Genomic DNA, 6,995 nt, shown 5'->3' with positions numbered 1-6,995 from the left:
CCCAAAATGTCAAAGGGGACAGTGCACACGTCATCAGGCAAAGCAAAGAAGCAAAGGTACAAAGCTCTGAGTCCCTGGGGGAGGGAAGTAAATGTGAATTGCACTTTGAAAGCAAGGGAATTGATTATTTAAGAAACTGATTTAGTTCTTAAATCAAAACTGCTATTTTATGGGACAACTTTTCAAAGTTCTTACTTCTGCTAGTATACTTTCCTTCAAGTGCCTCAGCTTAAAATAACAGGGCAGCAGTAGTCCAGATAAATTACTGAGCAAGTTCTGAGCAACAAATACAGGTTATCCTATCATAAAAGATTAATTATCAGAAGGAACAGCTGTTGTTGTGAAGATCAAGTTGGTGATGAAATCTAGAAAACTCTAAAAACTGATTAAAAAAAGGACACAAACCAATCAAAAACACCCCCCAAAATGATCTACCTCCTCTATCAAAGAGTAAGGATGAAATCTAATCTATAATGCAACAGTTCTTTCCCCTAGTTTGAAGTGCTTTATGGCATGTAAGCAGAAGTTATTTTAGTCAAGTATTGGGCCAATTGGCAAAACCAGGAACTTCAGTGAAGGTTTGGTTTGCCAGTAGAATTTGTATGAGGGTTCAGAGGATGTCACTTCTGGTGTAAGTTTTTGGCTTGAATTTAGTTTGCAGGAAAAGAAGTGTGCAATAGAATGATTTTGTATTCACACTGTAATTGCAGATGAGCTTATTATTGCTTGAATATTGCAGCTCTTCCTTGAATCTTACTAGAATTTGAAGTCAACGTGTTGTTCAAATGAGTTATACAGGTTGGCTGGCATGAGAGAACAAATATTTGCACTGCTATTTTTTTCCCTGCTAGGGTCTAGCACATAGAGAGGTTTGAGGATTTTTGCTTTGCTGTCACTGCTGGTTTAGCAGATATCTATCCTCATCAACACCTAAGAAGTTGACTTTAACTTAAAATTGAACATTTTAGCTGATTATTCGGTGTCATAATATGATTGTTAGATCTATTTTGCATCCCAAAATAGATCATATATGCAATAAGGTGGTTTTTTCCTGCCACCAGCTTGCATTGCCTTATGCACACTCTGCATTTTCAAGTCTACCGAAAATAGCCTGTTCAGAGACTAAGCAGAACAAAGGAAAAAACTGACCATAACTTGGGCACTTGCTGTTAACTTTCTCTTCAAAGATGCTACTTCTGCTCACTGTGTGCACATGTTGGCACACGTGGGGTGTGTTCTCCATAACCACGTGGCACTGTGTGATGGATTTGGGTGTGCATAGAAGTATTTCTATCTCCTGAATTTCTTTCCAAGTTATGTCATATCTCCAAGAGGTTCTGGCATAGGTTTTCTTGTTCTGTGATGGGCTGAGGGTGCACAGGTGAGCGTGTGTGCTTGTCTGGAGCACATGCCTTGTGAAGTGAAGGTGACAGGTCCATAGGCCTTTCTGAAGATTTTTTTTTTTGCTACAGAATTGGCAAGTGGTCTAAAAATTCTTGGACACAGGATCACAGCTGCCAAAACACTGCTCCTTTGTAGTATAGCTTCCACCAGTTTGAGGGGGAAAAAACCCCTCTTGCTCTGCGGCCCTGCTGGGCTGGTGCACTGTAGTCTGGATATATTCTCCAAGTGAAGCTTGACAAACTGGTCCTTAAATCCCCTGTCCTTTCAGCACTACAGAATTACCAAACTGGAGCCTCAGCTGTTTGACGTGAAGGAAAGTAAGTCTGGCATGACTGGGGCTTGGAGATACAGCACATTGGTATCTGATGGAAACTGAATTCCAGATAACGCAGCCCCAAATGGAGGAGCAGAGACCAGATCTTGAAATAAGGTTTATTTCACGAATAATGTAATGGAACTAACTACGCAATGGCAGTTTATTTTTAAAACTGGAATTATGAGAGCAGACAGTATAAGGAGAGAGAGGAACACATCTGCAGCAAGGCTGGAACTTTCTCCGTGCTTTTCTCCCACTATACCGAGGTAGCTCAAGTAATCTGTTCAACTCTAATAAGAAATTATGATCTGGACAAAAGCAGAATCAAAAATTCTTTCTCTCATTTTTCTGGTCATCACAGCAAGGAGTAAAAGGCCACCTTGCTGACAGGCATGGGCTGTTTGTCAGCTCTGTCCATTCTTTCTCCTCATGTCATCAGTCCCTTGGGCTCATTGCTTGGGAGGTGCACATCTCTTTCTGCAGCACTGCTGCTCTTGGCACTGGTAGAAGTTTCCAATTTGAGTTTCTTTGTCACAGAGAAGTCTGTTGTGAGGCATTTTCAAGGCAAAATATGGGGTTTTTAGAGACCCCCTCAATAATCCAGAGTAGTCCAAATGGTTTTCCCTCCTGCGGTAGGGAGGGTGCAGAACTTTTGGGGCAGAACTGGGGCAGGTGAGCTTGTTCCCGCGGGTTTCTGCGCTCCCGCCCCACGCCGGGGGGGGACCTGGAGCTGGGGAAGGTTTGATTCCCTTTTGTTGGGTTTGCAGGTATTTCTCATTTTCCTTTTCTGAAATAGGCTTGCTTTCTATTCTCTTCATGCACACACACACGTTTCTCAGCTCAAGGACCCTCACCCATTTTTTTGAGGAACAATTAAATAAGGTCAAGAGACTTTTTACCCTGGAGGAAACATCCATACCATGTATTTCTTAGGAATTAGTTTTCCTTGAGTGGCTTCACTGGTAGGAGTTAGCATTACTGCTTTAATCTACAGTGGGGATGGAACAAAGATGTTCTGTGAGCAGTGTCCTTGTGTTTTCCTTTATCTTTCTGTCCAACTTTTCACATTTGGTGTACACATGTTGTTCCTTTTTTTACCACAGAGGCTTAGAATCACTTATCCCTCTAATATCCACAACTGATACCAGAGAAAAAATTTCAGGTAGTTCTGTAGAAGTTCAGTGCATTGGCTAATTAAAGAGGAATGCTAATAATTGTTGGCATTTTGCTGTCCACTTAGCATAGGCAGTAAATGAATGGTGCACAAAAAGAGACTCATTTTTTTACTTTGCCTTCCGACTGCATAATCCCTTTAATCCTTCACTGTTGGAAGGTTTTTTATTAATTAAATGGAATCACTGCAGGCTTGGTGATTCACATTTCAGGGCAAGTACGTGTATTTAACGGGGAAAGTTGGCATGGGTCTCGCTGGGCAGCTTGAGGTTTGAAGCAGCACTTTCAAGGTTGTTTTGTAAATGAATGTGTGTTTCTTGGCAGTCGGAAAAGTAGACTATTTCTTTCACTGTTTAAGAGCTGAATTCCAGTTTATAAAAGAATTCCTGCAAGCCTCGACTGACTTCTCTGTGATGACTGACTGATCCTGACTGGAGTGGAAAGCTGACCCTGGGGATGGGAGTGATAACAGGAGTAGGGCTTAACAAAGGTGAAGGATGCCAATATCTGATCTTTGTCTTCTGATTTAGCAAGTTGAATGTTTCTTGCTACACTGAAGCTAAGTAATGGGAGCAAAATCCTCTTTCCTGCAAGAATTGCCAAGACATATTTGCGATATAAGAGAGTTCTGAAGAGCAGTCAGTACTAGTGTGGCGATGGAGAGACGGGACGCAGCCCGATGCAAGCAAGATGTCTGTTTATTGTTGTTTTCCACAAATACTTATAGTTTTCTTGGCTTAGCGTGGTCTCTGCCGCTTGGCTTATTCTACACATTAGGTGTACACTATTGGTTAATACCTAAGGCACAACTTGTTGTTTTACCCCAGCAACATCCCAGCTCGGGGCTGGTGAGCCAGCACGCAGTGCTTTCTGTTCAAGGGTCCCATCTCCAGGCCTACTCCTCCTAAGGCCTTTGGGCAACAAGTGCTAACACATCCCCTGACTAGCCCAGACATGCTGGAGCCTTGCTGAGAGCAGCCAGGCCACTCCCCACAAGTCAGGTACTCCTATTCTTTTCTACGCATGCATCTTTGGTGAGTAAGGCTTGTCAAGGACAGGACCAACTGGTTTCCTCTGAGGAGAGTCTGCAGAAGAGATCTGGAAACAGGAGAAATCCACCTGTGCATGGAAGTAGATGGTTTCCATGCTTGGAAGAGTGGGACTGGGACTTGAATCTCAAGGAAAGGATATATATCTGACAAGCTCATTCTAGCACTGTCCTGTATTTTCTATTTATGCTCTTGCTGCGCAGCAGAACTATCTGCTGGTGAAGGATATCTAAGACCAGGAGAAGAAGTGCTGCAGATCTTTGTAAAGAACAACACTCCAACTAACTTTTAGATCTTATAGGTCTTTTCCAACCTAAATGATTCTGTGATTCCAGCTCTCATTCCATCCATGTCTGTACTAGTCTGGTGACAATCCTCCTTCCTTAAGCTGGAGAGGGTGATGGGAAGGTGTTTCTGGCTGTAACTGCTCAGCTCTACCTGTGGCCCTTTTGGCTGAGGAAGTGATTTGCTTTTACAAAGCCTAGACTATGCATATAGTATCCCGTCCCAACACCCATATAGTTTTTCCTAGAAATCCTCAAAAAGCAAAGCAAGATTTATACTTAGAAGGAAATAATCCATTGCCAACCACCAGATGTGGAAATAGGATAATGCAGGAAGCCTTCAAAGCCACCTTCAATTACTACTCATTTCTGCCACGACATTCATGTTTTATTTATACCATGATCTCTTTATGTGTCATTAAGAATGACTGGCAGAAGTTGCAGAAACTGTTCTATAGGGTAGACAAATTAGTGCTACTGCAGCACAGTATTTTTCCTGTTCTGTAATTCCCTGAGGCTTATTTAATCACTTTCGAAAAGCACATAAATGTTACATGGTGCAACCTCACTGTTCCATGTGAGAGGTATTCTGGTAATAGCCCACCCTACTGATGAGTGCACAATGAGATGCAATGACAAGAGAGTCTGTTGCTGTCAATATCCACTGGATTCCTGAGTAGAATGCCTGTTCAGGTTCCTCAAGCCTTCAACTCTCAAGTTAAAGAACTGCAGCTTCCTTTTCTCTTGTTGGAACTCATAAGTTTGAGGGAACCATCAAGCATTTCCTGTGGTTACACCTCTACTTCTCTAAGGTGCACTTACCAAGGTGTACCACAGCAAGTCAAAAAGCTGCATTATTAGGGATGTCTGTTACACTGATAGAAATGGGAGAAGCAGAGATGTCTTTGGCCTTCTGCTGAGACTGTAGCTTGGTAAGACAACTGTGGTGCTGAACTGCAGTGCTGCAGCTCCTCTGAAGTCAATAATGGGTTTTTCCCACCACTCCTTTAATATACCTGTTCACTGTATTTTCCATTCTAGTTTAAGAAAAATATATTATGCTTTAGATACTTCAGTAAATTTTGCCTTAGGCGTGTAACGTACATTTTCTTTAGAATTGTGCTCTTTTTCAAAGTTGCTCTAAAAGTTGGGGAAAGGTGCACTGAGTAAAAGTACTGTGATCCCTTGCTTTTTTGCCATTTTGCCTGCTTACAGGCCTGTATAGTGTTCTCTCTGGGTTAAATGGCTTATACTTGTTTTAAATGGAAAATGTCAAAATACCAATGCTGTGAATACTAGAAGGATTTCTCTTAAATGTGTTTCTCAGTCTATAGTGTTCTAGCTAAAGGCAAATTGTCTTTCACCTAGCCATCTACCTTCCTTTTTTTTTCCAGAATTGCATTTGTTCTAAACCCGATGAAATGCTTGTGTGCAGGAGAAAAGCGTGCAAAAGTAACCTAAGATTTGGTTTATGACTGGCTTATGTGGGTGATACAAGTATTTGATTTGTTTTGAAATGTCTTGTAGGTGTACTCTCAGTTAAGATGCACGAAGATAAGTCATCTTTAAATTGAAGTAGGTGTCATTGTATGGGGTTTTGCACTTGATAAGTCAAATCAAACTTGATTTATTTTCTTAATACAAATAAGTGAGAAGAGGAGAGATTTTCCCTGTGTTCAGCTGGTGTTTCTTCTTTGTTAAAGTACAATCCAGTTTGCTTCAGAGTATCACAGGAATAATCTGATGCTTGAGCTGGCAGGCACCCAGGATCTAGAAGGTGAAAGGAAACACAGGAGGTGATATAACAAACTTCTGCCAAATGGATGTTAGAGGGAAATTCCATTTTCTTTGTAGATGGTATCAAAAGTTCTTATTTACAGTGAGGGCAATTACAAGTATCCAACAGCTGGTTTTGTGCCAGTTCCAGGGATAGAAGGATGCTCAGCCATCTGTTCCTGATGCACAGCTAACAAAACCTATGGGATTGAGAACCTCCTCTTACAGGCTCTGAAAAAAGCACTGTATCAGGGAAGGCTTGTTCATAGCTGAGAGAGAAACTGAGGTGACACTTGGTAATAAAATAAGACTTTGTGTAATTTTAAATAATGCAACTTACCTTGACTTTTTGTCACCTGTTTAAAATGCAAGTGGAGTGGCATAAGTTGCCTGTTTAATACTATTTCCGGTGTGTTAAGTCCCATCAGTGTAGACCATCTTCACATCATCAGTGCTAGTACCAGAATGTCAGAAAAGACTATGCTTCTGTCCTATGAAGGATCTGCTAGAAAGACTGAAAATAAAAAAATTATATCCTGCTTTAAAAACATATGTTTACCTGTTTTAGAGGAACCATTACAGTTTCAGAGTCTCTATCCAGAAGTATCAGGCACAGAAATACCTGTAGAAGAGAAGAAGGTGAGAAACGGAAAACCTTTTGCTACAAACCTTTTACTTTCCTTAGCCACGCAACTCTTGCAAGAAATTGCAAAGACAAGATGTGTGACAAACATGGGTTTAATTACTGATGCCACTATGCCAGGAAATAAAGGGTGTGGGTTCTGGAAGCAAGAAGCAAGCAGGCTCCCCTGCTTATACTTATCCTTAAAGAGAATTTGTCTCCTTTTTCCATGCCTTCAGAACTCTGCCTGACATCACCTGAGCCTCTGCACATGGTCTGGCTAAGAGGACACTTTCTGACTTCCAGGAAAAACAAATGGAAACGTAAAAAGCTTGCATCTGGCCTGTTACCTCATCCTCAGCCACCCTGGG

Source organism: Acanthisitta chloris, unplaced genomic scaffold (genome assembly GCF_000695815.1).
Source record: "Acanthisitta chloris isolate BGI_N310 unplaced genomic scaffold, ASM69581v1 scaffold15289, whole genome shotgun sequence".
NCBI classification, from domain to species: Eukaryota; Metazoa; Chordata; class Aves; order Passeriformes; family Acanthisittidae; genus Acanthisitta; species Acanthisitta chloris.
The sequence above is the reverse complement of the archived record's forward strand: the minus strand, read 5'-3'. Positions refer to the sequence as shown.